We start from the raw sequence: 20,668 nt of genomic DNA on the forward strand, positions 1-20,668 counted from the left end.
AAAATTTAGCAATTGTTGGTGTTGAGGGCACCTCCATCCTTCTAGTCATTCAGGTTCTCATCCTTGCTGTCATCTTCAGTTTTTCAATCTTACTCATCCCACATTTCCAATCAGTTGCAAAACTTTGTCATTTCTATTTCCCCATCTCTCAAATATATCCCATCCTTTTCATTCACACAACTACCATTCTGTTTCTGTCTCTTATCACCTTTTGCTTTGCCTTGGTCTCCCTATTCAAACCAACCTTCCAAAGTGATTTTCCTTAAGGGCAGACCTTGTTGTGTCACTCCCCTAATTAATAAATCCAGTGGCTACTTATGACCTCTAGGATCAAACATATACTCATATTTGTCTTTTAAATCTCTTTGCAACTTGATCCCTTCCCAGGCTTCTTCTTACATATTGCTCTTCTACAAGCATTTTGAAATCCAGGCATGTTGGTCTACTTACTGTTCTGCACATGACACTCCATCTCTCGTCTTCGTGACTTTGCATTTGCTGTCTCTAAGTCTAAAATATACCCCTTCTTTACTTCGGCCTTTTAGAATCTCTGGATTCCTTCAAAACTCAATTCAAACAATACCTATGGTATATTGGTATACCAAATTCCTCAGGTATAAGTGTACTACTCATAACTACCTTATTTTCATTTTGAACATATTATGTATATACTTAAATATGCACATGCTGTCTCCCTTTTTATAATATAAGCTCCTTGAGGCCAAGGGATATTTCAATAGTGTCTTTGTATCTTCAGCACTTAGTGTATCTGGCCATAGTAAGCAATTAACAAAGACATTGACTAATTTACCAATCTTCAAATCCACCTTCTCTAACACCCCTTCCATATCTATCATGTGCCTTTTTTTTTCAATATCTCTTCTTTTCATTCACATGGCCACAAGGCTATGATCACCTCTCACCTGAAATATTATAATAACCTCTCAATTGGTTTCCCTGTGTCAACTCTTTGCTATCTATAATTCATGCTCCACATAACTGCCCCATGACATTCCTAAAAGACAGACCTAACCATGTTACTCCCTTGTTTGATAAACCTCAGTGGTTCTTTATTGCTTCTAGAATCAAATACAAATACCTTTGTTTGTCATTTAAAGCTGCTCATCACATAGCTCCAACCTACTTTTCCAAGCTTATTATACATTATTATACTATATATCATATGATATATATATAATGTGTATTATATATATGTGTGTTATTATATATTATTTCCATTTACATATTCTACACTTCAGCCATCTTGCCATCTTTCACATATAATATTACATGTCACATCTTTGTACTTTTGAGCAAATTGTCTTCCATGCCTGGCATTCAAACCCTCCTCACTTCTACCTTATAAAAATGCTCATTTCCTTCAAGTCTCAGATCAAGGGCCTTCTCCTACCGGAATCTCATCTTCTGTGAGGCATTCCTCACTGCCTACACTGATCTGCCCTACAATTACTTTCTGTTTGCTGTGAATGTGCTACATTTTGCATGTACTTAGCCGTGTACATGCCATTTCCCTCTGATAAAATGAAAGCTTCGTAAAGGCAGGACCAATTCCGTTTTTATCTCTGGATCCCCATCCGGCACATAGTAAATGACTAATTGACTGAAAGAATGATTGATTGCCTTGGGAGGTATTGGATCACCTCATTGAAGTTCTTCAGGTAAATGCTGAATGACCATTTGTTAAGTGTGTTATTGTGGAGGTTCTTTTTAGGATACGGGGTAGACCAAAGGATTATAGAGATCGCTCCAAATTCTCAATTTCGCTAATTCTATGGTTTAGTTTTCTACACGTTCTTATTGCCACCAACTGAGGTCTGGGGATTTTTTTTGTCCTTATGATTTCATATACAGATTGGGAATTTCTCTATAATTTAGAATTTAGAACTTTCTAAGCACTACAAAATTAAATGACTCATGCAGGATCACATAGCTTATATGTGTCAGAAGTAGTACCTGAACCCAGGTCTTTCTGGATCTTAGGGACACTCTCTAAAATTTTGCTGTCATGCCTCTCTTTTTGATTACTTCTTTTCCACTGCTGAGTCCCTTCTTGTCTCTATGTAACATCTTCTTGACATGATTATTGTGCATAGTATAATAAGACTTAGAAAGCACTTTATAACAACCCTATGTGGAAACTAGCACAATATTGTCACCTACATTTTACAGATAAGAAAACTGAGGTTCAAATTTCTCTTTGACTTGCCCCAAATAATATAGCATATAATTGTTGCACCCAGGCTTTGAATCTACCATAGATCTCTTCACTCTAAGACTAGCCAGTACTCTTTTCCACAAAACCATGCTTAATACAACCTCTCTCTCATTCTGTGTCCTCCTTGAATCTAAAGAAGAATTGATAATGCCTGACTTTTCAAGCAGATTATAAGTATCCTTTCCTTGATTTCTACCCACCTTCTTACTGAAGACAGTGTTCCATATATATTGTATTATCTCCTGTATTATCCCTTTGACAAAGACTTGCAAAGTACCACGTACTAAGTTTGAAAAGCAGCCAGGGAAGAATGTATTTCCAGGTGAATCTCAAACAGAAAGAAGCAATCAGAGTGACTTAGAAAGAAAACAAGATTTTCATTACAGTCTTGATACCGCATTACTGCAACTCACTCTGAGGCACTATAGTTCCTTGAAAAGGTTATTACACAAAAGTCCAAAGGAGGAAGAAACATGATCACTGCAGTTTGGCTGTAAGTTTTACACAATCATTTTCCCTTAGAGTTTTTGAAATCTAAAAGGTAATCAATCAATAAACATTTATTAGGTGCCTACTATGTGCCAGGCACTGTGCTAAGGGATGGGGCTACAAAAAAAGGTAAAAGATAGTCCCTGCCCTCAAAGAGTTAACAGTCTAATGAGGGAAGACAACATGCAAATATACATAAGCCAGCAAGCTGTCTATGTATACAAATGCACACACACATACATATGCATATGATAAATATAAAATAATTAACAAAGGGAAGGCACTAGATCTAGGTGAGGTTTCCTGTGAAAGATGGTTTTACACCTGTACCTCAAGGGTATTACCAAACTCTGAACTATTTCTTGTCCATTGCTGGGACTTAAAGAGAAATTGCAGAGGACATAGTCAGGTGAATTAGATATGTAAAGCAATAGGCATTTCATAGGAGCATTTTAACTTAGCAGAGAAGGCTTTCACCATACATTGGACAGAGCACTGGATCTAGACACAGAGGACCTGAGTTCAAATCCCTTTTATGACATTTATTACCTATTTGACCTTGGTCAAGTCACTTAACCTAGACTTCAGTTACCTCTTCCAAAATTTGAAAAAATTAGACTGAGATCTGTTCTAGCTCTATCGCTATGATCTCTTATAGCTTTTGACTTAATGGTAGTGACCTAAAACACATGGAAAGGGGACAAGGGAAGCAGGTACAAATGGATCACAATTACTAGTGGCATAGAATGTATTTGGTCTTGAGGGAAAAGGATACACAAGCTCTGGGTTTTGGCTTGATAATTTTCAGGCCTCAACAAGAGGCCCAAGGGGTTCAATGAGCCCATGAAAGATACCCTCTGGCTTTGACACTCAGGTTTTATATCAGGCTCTTACCATTCCTCCTTGGTTCAGGGAGCCCACACAAAAGAATCAATAATTTGGTAGAAAACCAGATGTTTTATAGGGAAAAGTAAGGCCTTGATCCAGTACATCTGACTGGTCTACCTCCTCTGATTTCACATATAGGGATGTACCAATTGATATTGGAAGCATGTAAGTTGGGGGGTTACAGGCACAAAAGATTCCAGCAAAGGGGGGGTATACCAGGCAGTAGAAAAAGATGCATCTACACAGAGAAAGCTTAGTACAAGAAAGTCATAGACCCAAAAAACAAGAAAGACTTATTAGACAATACCTACTTAGAAAAAAAGATAAATTTAAATAAACTTTTAAAATATGAAATTTAAAAATATATAAATGACAGGATTTTTTCCTCTACGTGATTGAGAAGGGATATGTTACAAAGTCAAGTAAAAGATAGTTGTCACTATTCTCATCAATAATGTTGCTGGCCTTGGTAAAACATACAGTAATCAGGTGGTTGACTGAATCTTCAGAACATTTATTTTAGTTTGTCAGGTCATGCTCTCTCACTCTTGTCCTTGGATTAATGCTTCTGTCACAAAGTCCCTGGATAGAAGACCTATCATGAATAACCTAAGATATTCTGACATACAAATATTGTCTCCAAATTCTTTGTTCTCCTAATGACATTTAAGATGTTCTTTCACATCCTTTTTTTCTAATAGTGTCTTTATGGACACCAATAACTTTCTAATACAAATAAAAATAAAAATAATGTCATTGCCCTAACTTACTTCAAACCACCAGAAATCCTATGAGTCTGAGGATTCAGGATTCAGGAATTTTAATATGTTTTGTGTGGACTGACATAAACTATTGTAGACCAGCAAAGTCAGTAGTTAACCTTCCTTGTGGAGAGATTACACATATTAAAGCCATTAGAACTCTTTCACACTAAGGTACTATGGATCCAATATATTAATACTCAGACATATTTATACTTTTAAAAAGGAGTACTGAAAAAACCCAGTGCTTAATACAAAGAAATGAATTGTCAGTGGAGGATGTTTAGGCACTATGGCTCCCATGTTACATGGAATATAGGTTATCAGGGTTGAAAAAGACTTTAGGGAGCAATCATGGGCAACCTCTTCATTTAATAGTTGACCAAATTGATTTCCAGGGAGATGAAGTGATTTGCTCAAAGTAAAGCAATAACAACCAAAAAAAAGACAAACGAGGCTCTCTCCTTGATGGAATCAGAGGATTTGAAAAAGAGAAAACCTTGGAAACAAAGCAAGAAGGGATCTAAAGCATTATGGGTCAAATACCTGAAAATTTCTCTCTACTCAGATATCTCTAGGATCTATCCCATAGAAAAGGGTAGGTCATCCTTTACACAGTAAGAAAGCATATCTGAAACAGGTCTAATTCTGGAAAGGTTGTCCCATTTAGACCCGTCATCCAGGGCAAAATGCTAAGCAGTGATTATGGTATACCATATGCAAATGGAGAATCTGACTATTGGTTTTATATTTCATTATCCAAGCTACCTTATACCTCTTGACAGTTTGCAAAGTTTTTTGGGCACCAATCTTGAAAGTCCTGTCCCAGAGAATAAGAGGAACCCTGGAACAAAAGTACTGACTAGCCCTCTTGCTCAGAAGCTCAATAAAAGAATGTATGACCTTTTCATTATCACTTTCTGTCCTCATCATTTTCAGGCAGCATCAGCATCAGAATCATCAACATCTTATTGAAAGGCCAGGTGCCTAGGAACCCTTATAATGAGGATAAATCTGTTTGCCTCCAGCAGTCCTTGGCCAAAAAAACAACTGGGTCACTGTATTTATTGTCAGTTCCAATGGAGGTGACATTGGGGGATTGTGATGGAGACATATGGAGAAAAACGTCCCTGTCTTTCCCTCTTTTCCCCCTAATGCCAGCTTCATAGTTTTCCTGCAGTCCTTCTTTCTAGGTTATTTCTAACATATTCTCCTGATTGCTCAATCCAGCAAAGCCCTTGTGCAGATATGGCTTTCTCATTTGCTAACTCTAAAATTGTTCCTTTTATAATGTTTGAAAATGTTGATTCTAATATCAAAACAATAAAGCCTCTATTCAGTTCTACTCAACCCTCAAAAGCATTTATTCAGCACCCACTACATACAAGACACTGTGCTAGTTGCTGGAGATACAAAGACAGAAGCAAAAGAGTCTCTATCTTGAAAGTTACCTTTTCTGGAAGAAATATTACATATACTTAAATACCCAGTAAAACAGGTCAAATTTTCAAAGGAAGAAAATATTTACAACTGAGAGGACCAGGAAAAAATCTCATTATGGAGGGGCACCTAATCTGTGCATTGAAGGAAGCTTAAGTTTCTATGAGGCAGAGGTAAGAAGGAAGTACATTCCAAACCTAGGAGACCCCCCTGTGCATTCCATCAAAAAATAAAATGTTGTGAATGGGCAATACTTAGTAGGCCAGCAAGAGGATGAGAAAGGTAGGTGCAAACCAGGCTGTGGAATGCCTTAAATGCTAGACTCAGGATTTTGTATTTTATCCTATAAGCAACAGTGAAACATTGAAAATATTTGTGTAGAGAAGTGACATAATTAGATTTGCCTCTTAGATTCTGCCATTATATGGAGGAGGATAGATTGGAGAGTGAATCAATCACATTTTGCTAAAATTGAGGTATATATGTATGTGTGTGTGTGATATTACATATATACATATACATACAGACACTATACACACACACACACACACATATATATATACAGAGTTCCCCTCATTAACCAGTTTAGTGATCCTGTCAAAAAAAAGAAAAAAAGGTTAATCAGCCTAAGAATGTATATCCTTCTTTGTGGTCACTACTTCCTTTTCTAATAACTACTTTTTATAATATAGACTAGAATTTTGTCAGGAATCAAAGTCATTGCCATATAGTTTCTAGATCCTATTACTGCCAATTCCTTCACTCTATCATTACCTTCCTTTTTTTTAATAGGCATATGAGGCCATTTTTTGCTTCATTTCTTGCTTAATCTCAAATCACTGAATGGGTGTTGCCTTGAACAAAATAAGACCTGGAAAGACCTTACAAGGCATATAAATTTCTTGAACTAGAACTCTGGAAAACCAGACATGGACAAAGCCATTGGGATTCAAATGGAGCTACTTGACTATGCCTTAAACCCAAATCACTCTGTCTCTCACTGATTGGCCAATAATGGGCCCCAACCCAAACCTCACTTGGTCATTGTTTGGGTTTTGTTAGCTCAGAGTGAGTCTAAATAGCAGTTGTTTCTGTTTCCCAGATTGATTTTTCCTTTTTGGGGGGGGGGGGGTGAGAAGATAAAAGAGACCTTTTTTTTTTTTTGCCTCATTTCTTACCTAGCATTAATCACTGAATGGGTGTTGCCTCAGACAAACTGAGACCTGGGAAAGACCTCAGCTTAAAAAGGCCAAGGTCTCCCACTGCAAGGGCGTCGACTCCATTCTTCCTGATCTATGTCTTGCCACTTGACCCAGATAGCCCTGGAGGAGAGAGTCAGACTGGTGACTTTGCACAGCCCTGCCTCACTTAAATCCAATTCACTTGCAAGTCAAGATATCACCTTCCTGATATCATTGGCCCTCTTTGAAAATGAAGGACAAACAACAACAACCACAGCAACCTTCCATTTACACTGTATATATCTTGTTGGTACATAGTTATCTGCACAATGTCTCCCTAGGTAGAAAGTGAGCTCCTTGAAAAGATGTTTTTGCCTTTCTTTGTATCCCTAGTGCTTAGCATAGTACCAAGTACATAGTAATCTAGTAAGCACCTAATAAATGCCTGTGTACTGACTGATTTTTCTTCCCTTGACAACCAGAAAAATATGTTGTCTTTCTCTACCTCTGCACGATTTCTCTATGATCATTCAAATATTACTGACAGCTCAGCAACCACATCCACCAATATTCAAAGTTACAGTTCATCTGGCTCATCAAGTATAGCAAAGTGTTCTTATCTTTTTAAATATTGTCAATATTAACTCCCTAGTCCCATTTTTGCTCTGCCTTTTCAAGCCCAAAAGTCATTTTTCTTGGCAAAGAAAACAGAAGCAAAATAAAAATTCAGCAGCTCTGCCTTCTAGCTATTGCCAGTTAGCTTTGTTCCATCTATACTGAGCAGAGATTCTATATTTTCTTTGATCATTCTCTTTTCCCTAATATAGATTTTTAAAATCTTATTATTGTCGTTAGCTTTTCTCACCAGCCTCAGCTTATTTGGAACTTTAGCACTCCTGACATTGTTCTTACAGGCTCATGCCATGCTTTCTTATTCATTGTCTGCGTTTTCTTCAATCTTCCATATGTATCGTTATAAAATCTAGATTTTAAATCTGATCTCTAAAATTTTTTCTAGTTTTAATTCTCATTAAGCATTTAATAAGTGCTGCTATGTACAAATCTCTATTCTTTATGTTGCAAGAGATTCAAAACTTTTGAAAAGGATATAAACCTTGCCCTCTTGGAGCCTCCACTCTAGTAGGGGGATGGGACATGTACACAAATAGTTACAAAAGAACTTACATGGTAAGTTCATAGGAGCTTTACCTACTCTTTCTATTTTAGGCTTGGTCCATCGTCTGGGTTTGTTTTTAATAAGAAAAGGAAGCAAGGAAGGAAGGAAGGGGGGGGAGCATTTATTGAGTACATATTCAAAGATTTATTGTTCCTAAGAGTCTTATCTTTTGACCAAGGCTTTTGGGTACTGACAACTAGTAATGAACTATTTCTTGGAAAATTATGCAAATTGGGTTTTACTCTTCTGTTTACCAGGCCTTTTGTGAGTTCCATCATTTCAGATCAATCAATCCACAAGCATTTATTAAGAATCTACTATGTGCCAACTACCATGCTAGGCACTGAGGATATAAAGACATAAATAAAATAGCCTTTGATGTCACAGGTCCCTTAATTTGGTTCTTATCACTATGCCCAAATGGCTATAAAACTGTGTGTACCCTTTGACCCAGCAATACCACTTCTATGTCTATATCCCAAAGAGATCATAAAAAAGGGACAAGGATCCACATGTACAAAAATATTTATAGCAGTTCTTTTTATGGTGGCAAATAATTGGAAATTGAGGGGATGCCCATCAACTGGGGAATGACTGAACAAGTTGTGGTATATGTATGTAACAGAATACTATTGTTCTATAAGAAATGATAAGCAGGCAGATTTCAGAAAAACCTGGAAAGACTTACATGAACTGATGCTGAATGAAGTGAGCAGAACCAGGAAAACATTGTACACAATAATAACATTGTGTGAGGACCAACTTTGATAGACTTAGATCTTCTCAGCAATGCAATGATCTAAGACAATTCCAAGGGACTCATGATGGAAAATGCTATCCACATCCAGAGAAAGAACTATGGAGTCTGAATGCAAATGAAAGCATATTATTTTCTCTCTTTTTTTTTCTTTCTCATGGTTTTCCCCTTTTGTTCTGATTCTTATTTCACAACATGACTAAAGTGGAAATGTGTTTTTTTTAATTGTTTCTCATTATAATTTAAAATATAGTGAGGATCATAGTGCCACCAAGGAATATTAGAATATGGCTCTTACATTTCCCTAAAAGGGACCTCAGCTCCCACGCAAGTATCCAGTCAAAGACAGATACAGAACAAGTTTTATTTACCACCAATAGAGAAATAATTTAAAAGACTCATTCCCAAGTCCATAAAGAGTCAAAATAACTCTCTTCCTCATTCTGCAGTACATCAAGCAACCTATTTTTTCTGTTTGACCCCACTTTCCTTCAGTATTTGTATAGCTATGACTCACAGTACCAATAGAGATAGATCCAGAGTAGTCCTATGTGTACCAGGTTTCCTATTATATTGACCCATCATCTTCTTTGGGGTTGTGCTTATCATGCAGCCTGCAAGCACCTCCATCTCCTCTCATCTCCCACCAGGTTCCACTCTTTCTGTTTTTGTCTGGTGACAGCTCCTTTTGCTTCAGATTGGGTGGGTGGGGTTTAGGGGTTGGCACATGGCATCAACAGATACACAGGTATCTGTCCCCTATTGGTTCATCTCCAACTCCTCTTCATCCTTCATCTTCAGCATCCATCTAGTATTCAGTCCTCAATAATTTTGACTTTCTTGGGGCAACTAGGTGGCACAGTGGATAGAGCACCTGCCCTGAAGTCAGGAGGACCTGAGTTCAAATCTAGCCTCAACCAAACATTTGACACTTACTAGCTGTGTGACCCTGGGCAAGTCACTTAAACCCAATTGCCTTAAAAAAAAATTTGACTTCCTGGAGGGATTGGGTGTCTGTGTAGGCCTTTACCTCGGGATAAGTCTTTTTCTGCAACCTCTGCTGTGTGAACTCGACATCCCCTTTAATCATAGTATCATAGCATTGTAGTGGGCCTAGAAGGAACACCTGGGGGAAGGGAGAGGAGAGAGTTATGGCAGGGAAGTTACAGTTGGGTTTAACCCCCCCCCCAATCTGTCCCACCTATTCCAGGTGAGTCTGCCTCTCCGCCCTCACTGGGTTTTGTTCATACCTTTCCACCAGTTTTCCTATCTCCCCCCTTCAAACCCAGGAAATATTCACACACACTACCCCAAATATTCTTCCCCACCCCACCCCACCCCACCCAAGCCCAGGAGGTACTCAAGCCTGAGTGAGCTTCCTGCCAACATTGGCCTCAGAAGATGAGACATGGGTCTTTCCTCCACTTTGGGTGGATGCCAAGCTGAGGATTTTTTGCTTCTTACCCCATAAATCAGAATGCTCCATAGGCACAAACAAGCAGGATTCCTCCCAATCCAGGAGCAGAATAAGCTAATTCTAGTTCACAATAAGAACCCAATGTCACCTTCCAGCAGAATGTATGTGAAAGTGTGGTGGCTTCCCTTAGCCCTCTGAGTATTGTTGACATCATCATGGAGCATGATGGGAAAAGAAACAGGGTGACTCCATCCTTCTCTCAGCCCAACAGTGAGGAGGAGAATAGCCCTCAGGCAAGCAACTCCTGGTCCAACCAGAGCCAAGCAAACACCCACAGCTCTGAAATGGTAATGGAGGCCTTATCTGAGCAAGTGCAGAAGATAGTTGTGAAGTTTTCCATGCAGCTGGACAAGAGCCTACTATCTCAAGAACAGACAATGTCTGGTAACCATTCGAAAGACATGGATTCTTCCACAGATGAACTTCAGTCCTTCGAATGCCAAAATCAGATGGTCCAAACTCCATGGACCATTCTCTAGAGGGGCCTACAGGGCTCGAAGAAGTTGCATTATGTCCACATCTTCCACCAGTAGCAGATGCCTGCTTGAACAAATCCTCTCCCAGATGATGTCCATAAACTTCTCTGATGAGGATGGTTGGTTCACCAGATTCCTGCAGACCAGGAACTATAATGCTGGGGCCACTTTCAATGCTATTCCCAGCACCCACCTCATCCATAAGAGATTTCTGCTTTTCTTAAAACTTTCTCTCAATTCACCTTTCTGTCCTGTAACTGCACTGACCTGTCATCAGTCCCAGCTTCTCGGGGAGTTAAGCTCATCTTTGTGAAGGTTCTTGTGTCCTTGTTCAGTCATGTTAGAAGCCATATCAGTTCACTTTTTTGCTTAGGCCATTGTGAGCATCAGAGCACCCATTTCGGGCCACTATTCCAATATGGGGAGGCAGGAAATAAAAGGTAATGGAACTAACTCACCTCTGACATGCCTCCACTGTTCAGTGAAGAAACAATTTTGCAACTAGGAGGGCATTAAGGCAAAGTAAAGGGTGAGTTTCCCTACTGCTTTTCCCCCCTTGTTATCTTAATTCTGGTGTAAGAGAGCTGTACTGGTTCATGTCAGTTGTCTTAAAAGTAAGTGTTATTACCTTTTCACCTCTATAACCATCCTGCAGTTAAACTCGTAAAGCACTAATGTTGCTTTCTTTTGGCAGAAAAAAATTACCATATCCAACACCATTCCTTCAATAAACATTTACCCAGCCATAAAAAAAAAAGAATCATAGCATTGTAGACTAAAGACAGTAGGAACCTTAGACATCATTTAATCCAAGCCCCTCATTTTACAGATAAGAGACTAAGGCCTAGATAACCACACTGAAGGGCCTCAGGTACATCAAGGACACTGGGACCCTGAGTCAATGCCAGATCAAAGGCCTGGACAAAGCAGTGGAGCAATGAGGATATAAGACAAGAAGAATTCACGCTTTGTCCAGGGGATTCATACTTTGTCAGAGACATTGATGAGGAGGGATGTGTCCTCTATACATGTTAAATGTTTTGCAATGGAAAAGTGCTACACAAATGAGTTGTTGATATTATTACAGGTTAGGTGGGGGAAATGTCATTTGGATTCAGCAACTTCATTTCCCAAATAAATGAGTTTAACTCTTTGCTTTGTAGTTCCACCAGTTAAAAGTTTACTATTAAATATTTTCCTAAAAATGCCAGGGATAACAGGAGGACATTCTGAAGTATATGTTAGAACTCACCTTTTAAAATCAAGACAGTGCTCTGATGGCAATAGGCACTGCTCCCATTTATAGACTGATTTTTTTTTTTTTGTAAATTGCCCCTTTCCTGTGTAATTCACATAAAAATAAAACTCATTAACATGGGCTATTTAGCATGGAATGAGTTCTAATCCTTTGTGATGGTAACTCTCTGGGTGGAATCTATCCCCCAGCATGGGGGCCTGGAGAAGAAGGGAAATGACTGGTGGTCATTAGAGAACTCAGAGCCCTTTTTGGAAATGATGGGGTGTGAGATTCTAGCAAGCAGGCCAAATTTCAACTCTGGTAATTACATCCTCCTACTATTTAAATTCCTCTTGTGATTTCAGTTGGCTAAGTTATCCAGTTTCCATCTCCTAAAAGCATGTAATATTGCTCATTCCAAATAGCTCTGACATTATGCATCTCAAAAGAAGCTGAATTTGAGTGACATGACACATACCTGCTGAGAGTTTATAGACTCCTTAGGGTAAAAGGTCATATGAAAATAGATTAAGAGCTTGAAGTAACCTTAGAAATCATTTACTCCCACCCTTTCATTTTCCATTTCAGAATGTTTAATTTTATGGTTTTGAGGTGATCATTAGATTCTTTCTTTTTTAATTTTGTCCTCTGGGAACCTAGGCAGTTTTTATTTATAATGTCATAAAGTAAGGTAGCCAAGCTATTTTCTTCCATGATTTTTAGATTGCCTGATGCTTCTTAGATTTTTCTCTCCTTAACCTGTTTCCCAGGTCAGTTGTTTTTGATAATATATATCTCACATTTTCTTCTGTTTTTTCTAATCTTTCGACTTTGTTTTAATATTGCTTATTATCTTATGGAGTCATTGCTTTCTACCTGACCCATTCTAATTTTCAGAGATTTCAACTCTTGGGTGTGGTTTACCATCATCTGTTCTCAAGCATTGCCATTCTTTCCTCTCTAGCTAAGTGATTTTATATCTTGTTTCACTTTTTCTAGGTACTCCTAATAGTCCTTGGGGCCAGAACCTACTGTTTCTAACACTTTCCTCAGACGTGAATTTACTCTTCTTTCTAGGTATACTACTTGGGCTTCTCTCAGTCCAAAGTGTTTCTTCATTGTGTTTGGATTTTTTTTCTGTTTACTCATATCTCCCATCTCAATTTCTGGATTGGATTTTTGTGTTGGGTGGCTCGCTGCAGTACTACTGGATTGGGTGGGCAGGCCTTGCTTGATTCCGAATTTGGTGACTAAAATTAGGCCCCTCATGCTACAGAAATTGTCAGCCCTTTTCTCCTATGGTATTTGAGGCCCAGGCTCTGGGATGCTGGGTTGGATACTAGATGGCAAGGTACTGGTCTAACCTTTTCACTCAGTGCAGTTCAAGCATTATGCAGCATGCTGAATACGTGTTCTGGATGCTGCTCTGGCTCTGTCTCCTGCTATAGGAAATGCTGCTTCTCACTTCTCCTTCACCTATTCTGGCTTATCTCAGCTCAGACTTCTGCAGGATTCTTTTTGTGTGGTCCTAAACTTGATAGAAGAGTTTATAAACTTAATTTCTTTGCTTTTCTTTATTATTGATCTTTCTGGTTCAAATTTTTAGAGGTTAATGGGATGTTTGTCAGTCAATAAACAAGCATTTGGGATCTGGGCTCCTCTAGGTCCTTATATGACTCCATCTTTTCACAATCCCCTCCCCTTTATTTTAGAAATGAGAAAACTCTGAACCACTTGCCCAAGGTAACGTTAGTACTAAATTACAGAGAGGAATTCAAACCTAGGCCATCTGACTTCAAATTCAGTACTCAAGAATTAAGGGAGGAAACAGGTGACAATGAAAAATTCACTCATCTGAGAGTCAGGGGATCCTGGTTTTTCTCAGTTCTCCTAATATGTGAGAGTTGGGCAGTCACTTAACCTTCCTAAGCCATAGTCTCTTCGTCTTTAAAAAGAAGGGATTAGACTAGAGAGCCTCTAAGACACTTTCTAGTTCTAAATTTATATTTCTATATTACAATCCTATTCTAGGTACAGTAAAGGACACTGAACCCTTTTCAGCAGAGGATTAATTTGGATAGACCTATGCATTAAGAGTATATTTTTTTCAGCTGTGAGAGGATGAATAGAAAAGAGAAGATCGATTAGGAAGCTATTGAAATAGTTCAAGCAAGGAGAGTTAAGGGCCTGAGCTAGAATGGTAGCCATGTGAATAGAGAGAAAGGATCAGATGACAGAGATATTATGGAAGCAGAATCAATGGAATTTGGTTATTGATTGAATACAAGATGTGAAGGAGAGTGAGTGAAGGAAAATTCTGAACTTCTAAACTTGATGACTAAAAGGATAGTGTTATCCTTAACAGAAATAGAGAAGTTTTAGAAAGGATTTGTTTGAAGGCAAAAATAATGAGTTCTACTGATTTGGCAAATAAAACTCAAAAGCATTCACACACGGTATCATAGCATCCCTTAAACTCAAGGGCATCAATTATTGAGGTAAAGACTCCCTGTTCAATAAAAACTACTGGGAAAACTTGGAAGCAATCTAATAGAAATTAAGTTTTCAACAACAACTTATAGCATATACCATAATAAGCACCAAACACATGACCTAAATATAAAATGACATATAATTTTAGAGGACAAAGAAAGTAGATATCTTTTACAACTGTAACTAGAGGCATAATTCTTTTAAAAAGATGATGTGATCAAAGATGATAAAATGGTTAATTATGATTACATAAAATTGGAAAGGTTTTATCTAGACAAAATCAATACAATTAGAATTAGAAGGCAAGTTGTGTATTATTTGTACTCTCTCACCATAAAACCTTAACCTCCATCCATGAAACTATGCTAGTCTCTGATTCTGATACAGGCCTCCTTCCTCTGGGCAAATATGCGATAGGCTAAAAGTACAGAATGAACCAAATAGTCTCAGAGATGGTCAATATGTTGACCTCTTTTACTCAACAGTATTTATTTATTGAGACAAAAGGGTTTCTATGGGAGAGACTAGCTAATAAGTAGTAACAGAGATGCAAAAAAGGCCGTCAATAAAACATTTTAATAAAAAATGAGTTCTGCTTTGTATATGTTCCATTAAGGATACCTAAGGGATATCCAGTTGGAAGTGTCCAATAGGCAGTTAGCAATGCCAGACTGGAGCTCAATTTTTAAAAAACCCACTTAGGACTGGCTATAGCAATTACTATAGGAATCACCTGCATAGAGATGATAAGTCAACAGGAGCAGATGAAATCACTGAGAGACAAAACGGTAGGGAAAAGAAAAAAGGGCTCAGAACTAGAACAGTATAGATTACCTCCATTTAGAATACAGAACATGGATTATGATTCAGCAAAGGAAACTGAGAAGCAATGGTCATATAGTTAGGAAGAGACCCAGGAGGACACAGTATCTGAAAGCACAGAAGAAAGAAAACATGGGCAACAGTGTCAGAAGCCAGAGAAGTCAAGAGGGATGAGGACAGAGAAAAGTCCATTGAATTTAGCAGTAAGATCGCTGTAACCTCATAGAGGACAGTTTAATTGAGTGGCAGGGGCAGAAGCCAGATCAAAAGGATTTGATAAGTAACTAAAAGGTAAGGAAGTAGAAGCAACAAGTGTAGAAAGCTTTTTTCCCTAGGTTTTTGGCAGTGAAAGGGAGATGAAATATAAAATGATAGTTTGTGGGAATGAATGGCAAGGTCAAGTCAAGTGTTTTGGGGTTTTTTGTTTTGTTTTATTTTAGGATGAAAGACGTCTGGGCATGTGGAATCCCTGGTTTCCTTCAAAGCTTAACTCAACTGTCATCTTCTATCTAAGGCCTTTCCTGATCCCCCTAGCTGCCAATGCCTCCCTCCAAAAATAATTATAACCCTGTCCCAAAGCCCATTAGTATGGGACTCTCTTTTATTGGTGGAGATGAAGGCCCTGTTATACATGAGGGGCTGGGCAGAGTTGTTGAGAGACGGAGCTTCAGTTCTCAGCAGTGCCCCTTGAATCCCCTCAAAATGACAAAGCCACCAAGAGTTAGCTCGAACCTGATCATATCTCCTAGATGAACAATATTTAAGGGAGCAGAAAGATATGCTTCTAGTCAGGTACTCCCTCTCCCTGAGGACAGCAGAGCGGTTCCAGGCCCAACTTCTTATTTCCCCTTCTGGCAGGAATAAAAGTCTTCTTTGGAGAAGGGTGGGAGTAGAACAGGCCAGAGATGTCTAGTCTGCCTCCTTTTCACACACACATATATACAGGGCCTTGCTCACTCCTCTCTTTTATATGGAGTTCACTATCTCTACAAGGGAACTTCTGAGAACTGAAGCTTTCTTTCTCTTGCCAACTCTATCTTTCCCCTCACATAGGGCAGGACCTTCATTCTCACCAATAGGAAAGAGTCCCATACCAAAGGGCTTTGGGACAGGTGTTACATAACCTCACATTTATTTTTTGTTTTTTGTTATATATATATATATATTTGTTAACCCTAATAGAATATAATGTCCTTGAGGGCAGAGATAGTTTTGTTTTTGACTTTGTATCACCAGCACCTGGCACAGTGTTTACATTATAGTAGGTGATTAATAAATGCTTATCTATTGATGTTTGTAAGCAATAGGAAAGAAGCCAATAGATTGAAAATTACAAAGAAAGAAGAGACAATCGAAGGGGCAAGCTCACGAAGGAAATGGAATCAACGATATGAGTAGAGTGGTTGGCCTTGATAAGAAGGACCTTGTCTTGCTCTAAGACTTAAGCAAAGGAGGGGAATTGATGAGGGCAGATGTTAAGGGAATTGGAGGTGCAAAAGTGTGGAGGAAAGGAAAGGCTGTGCTGATAGTCTCAATTTTTTACCTGAAATATAAGGTCCTTTCTGGAGAGGGAAGGTGAAAGAGATAATGTGGATGACTTGAGGAGAAAAAAAAAGCATGTTTGGAACCAACACAGTGAGGACTATGAGAGGCAATCAATTAAAGAAAAGTCATAGAACTGCAGCAGTGAGGGACCAGATGAGATCAGATAATATATTGTCGGAAGAGTCCCAGATTTAGAATCATAAAATCTGGATTCAAATTCTTTCTGTGCTACTTATTGTCTGTGTGATACTAACAAATCTCTTAACGTCGTACTTTAGTTTTCTCCTCTGTAATAATCCTTCCTTGTCCCCTATGCAGAAAGTCATCTCTTTTAACTAAAAATAAAGACAAGAAAAAGAAGCAGTTCTAAAAAACTAACCAGGACATCAAACAAATCCGATGGTATCTAATGTTCCATACCTCGAATACCCCACCTCAACAATGAAAGGAGAGAGATGTGTTCTAATGTCTCTTCCACAGGGCCAAATGTGGTTGTTACAATTACACAGCATTCAGGTTCTATTTTCAGTTTCCATGTACATTGTTGGGGTCATTGTATGTGTATTGTTTACCTGATTCTTGCTTATTTCACTTTGCATCAATTCATATATCTTCCTTTGCTTCTATGTGGTCTTCAAATTCTTTATACTTTTGGTGCAATAATATTTCATTACAGTCATGTGATACACAGTTTAGCCATTCTCTTAGCTGATGAACTAAGTTGATGAACTTTCCAAAGGAACAATTTTAGTTTAACAGAGTGCTTTTAAAAATAGATAAAGTTTGGGGCAGTTAGGTGATAGAGTGGATAGAGCACTGGCCCTGGAATCAGGAGGACCTGAGTTCAAATCCAGTCTTAGATACCTAACACTTACTAGCTGTGTGACTCTGGGCAAGTCATTTAAACCCAATTGCCTAACCAAAAAAAAAAAAATAGATAAAGTTCAATTCTTCCCCTTCAATATTACCTAAATGAGGAAACAACCAAAAATTAATAAATATTGCATGAGAAAACTGTTCTCTGAACTAATTTTATCTAAACAAAATAAATACAATTAGAAGATAAACTGCCTATTATTTGTACTCTCACCATAAAACCTTAGCCTCCATCCATGAAACTACGCTAGACTCTGATTCTGATGCATGCCTCCTTCCTCTTGGCAAACAAGTGATAGGCTAAAAGTACAGAATGAACTTCTCAGTCTCAGACATAGTCAATAGGTTGATGTCTTTTACTCAACCGTATTTATTTATTGAGACAAAAGGGTTTCTATGAGAGAGACTAGTTAACAAGTAGTAATAGAGATGCGAAAAGGCCATCAATAAAACATTTTAATAAAAATGAGTTCTGCTTTGTATATGTTTCATTAAGGATACCTATGGGATATCCAGTTGAAAATGTCCAACAGGCAGTTGGCAATACCAGACTGGATCTCAATTTAAAAAAAAAACTACTTAGGACTGGCTATAGCAATCACTATAGGAATCACCTGCATAGTAAGGATGCTGAATGGGTTATATCTGGCACAAAAGAAGCTAGACTAGACAACTCACTGTCCACCATTCTCATATCATCATTATGTCCTTGACCAGTAACTGTAATGCAGCATCAGAAAAGATGCAGGAAAAGGAGAGAGTTTTATGTACAGAGATGGAGGAGAAAAAATCCATTTCAGAGGTTCCTGCATCACTAACCTTTCTTCCCTGATCAAATGTCATGTGCCAGGAGTAGAAAGACAGTGAAGCAGACCTAGTCAGGGAAGGGATGCTTGAGGAGAGACTGCACAGTGACAACTGGATGTCAGATTACTAAATGAGTATGGCAAGTTCCCATGTCATCTGTCAAGAGCTTGGCCCAGCCTTCGGTATTTAGCTCTATTCAGAGCTATGGTTGCTGTGGATAAGAGAAGCATTTAATGGGTGCTGCCTACGCTACTCCAACCAACCAGATCTGCAAAACTGAAAAGCGAGATTAATTGTAATACTTCTTGGACCACTAGGGAAAAAAAGTAGCCTTGCTCCAGGATAGAGATGCTAAAAGTCAGGAAGAGCCTGAAAAAAAATATTTAGACCATCTGGTTACCTATATTAGAGTAGATGACTTCCACGGAATCCTATTAATTCAATTGTTCTTATTCTGTTGCAGTTATCTTTCTGTTTAGTTTTCCATCTTTTGAATAGTAACAGAACTGTCAATGCTGTATTTTATTCATATTAAAATAGGAGGAAATGGGAAACACTGCCTAAATTATTCCAAACATAAAAAGTTGAATATATTAGGTCATAGTGTTGAGTTTGAATGGCTTATTTTAATAAATGGCCCATCCAATTTGAATGTTGAAAAGATATCTTGCAAAGATAAGGAAAAATATATAAAAATGTATGTGGCTATGTGGTAAAACCACCTGTTGAGTTATTAATAGAGCCTTGTCAAGAATTTCCCTGCTCTATGCATTTCACTGACCCAGAATTCTATCTCTGGATGAGAGGTTTACATATATAGCTAATACCGGGTCTCTGAAAAATCTGAGAATTTGACTCTGGAGGTCCTTGTTACTTTTCATAGTTTCAGCGTGGGCTATATAAGATAATTAATTTTGCAAATCATGGCCCATGGCCCAACTAAAGTAAAACTCTCCATTTGTACATGAGGCCAACCACAAATCCAATAGCAAACACATTTAACTAAGACATAAAAACAATGTGAATTTTTAAAAAGGAATAAAATAGGGGCAACTAGGTGGTGCAGTGGATAGAGCACCAGCCCTGAAGTCAGGAGGACCTGAGTTCAAATCTGGCCTCAAACCAAACACTTCACACTTACTAGTTGTGTGACCCTGGGCAAGTCACTTAACCCCAATTTCCTAAAAAAAATAAATAAATAAAATACTAGATTCTCTGCCCCAATATACAAATAGATGTCACCTCATGCTTCCAAAGGAATACAATCTGTTCCTCCCACTTGGGGTAGAGGGGTCTGATCATGCAATTTCATTTATGAAGGGAATACTCCAGTAAATTTTCCTAAGTGAGACATGTCCACTATCCCTTACTTTTCCTTAATCCCTACCAATCCCCTAATGTATCAGGAGAAGAAAACATTCCAAGTGGTAAATGTTTAGTGTTCAATGTTTATTTTTAACCTCAAAGAGTTTTACAGAAGTCTCTCAAGGCAGATAGTATATGCTGAAACCTCTCTGCGTAGCCCCAGGATTATAGAGATTATGCTGGACTCTTGGTTTGGGGGCTCCATGGCCTTTCTGCTCTACATAACACTCCTCCAGCTTCCTCACTGACCATGACTTCAGCTTGCACCTCGATCTCTGCTGACCACAACTTCATAGAATCACAGAATTTTAAAACTGGAATGGGCCTGAGAAATCAGCTAGTCTAATCCACATGTGAAAAAGTTTCACCTTTACAATATATCAAACAAATAGTCATCCAGTCTTTGCTTGAAAACATTTAGTGTTTTCTACCTCCCAAGAAAGCCCACTCTATTTTGAGAGAATTCTAGTTACTAGGAAATTTTTCCTGATATCAAGTCTAAATTGGCTTTTTCACAGCTTCTACCCAGTATTCCCAATTCTGCCCTCTTAGACCTAATCCCTCCTCCCTCGTGACACCTTTTCAAATTTTTGAAAACAGGTATAATATCCCCTGAGGCTTCTCTCTTCAGGCTAGATATC

General features: G+C 38.3%; 1 protein-coding gene across 1 annotated transcript in view; it reads left to right on the plus strand.

The window, feature by feature from the left end:
• TPO (thyroid peroxidase) overlaps positions 1 to 20,668 on the plus strand; it is a 206,482-nt gene that overhangs the window by 170,447 nt on the left and 15,367 nt on the right. The gene's annotated exons all lie outside the window — the stretch shown is intronic.

The sequence above is a fragment of the Vombatus ursinus genome, unplaced genomic scaffold (assembly GCF_900497805.2).
Source record: "Vombatus ursinus unplaced genomic scaffold, bare-nosed wombat genome assembly UNPS02014841.1, whole genome shotgun sequence".
Lineage (NCBI taxonomy): Eukaryota > Metazoa > Chordata > Mammalia > Diprotodontia > Vombatidae > Vombatus > Vombatus ursinus.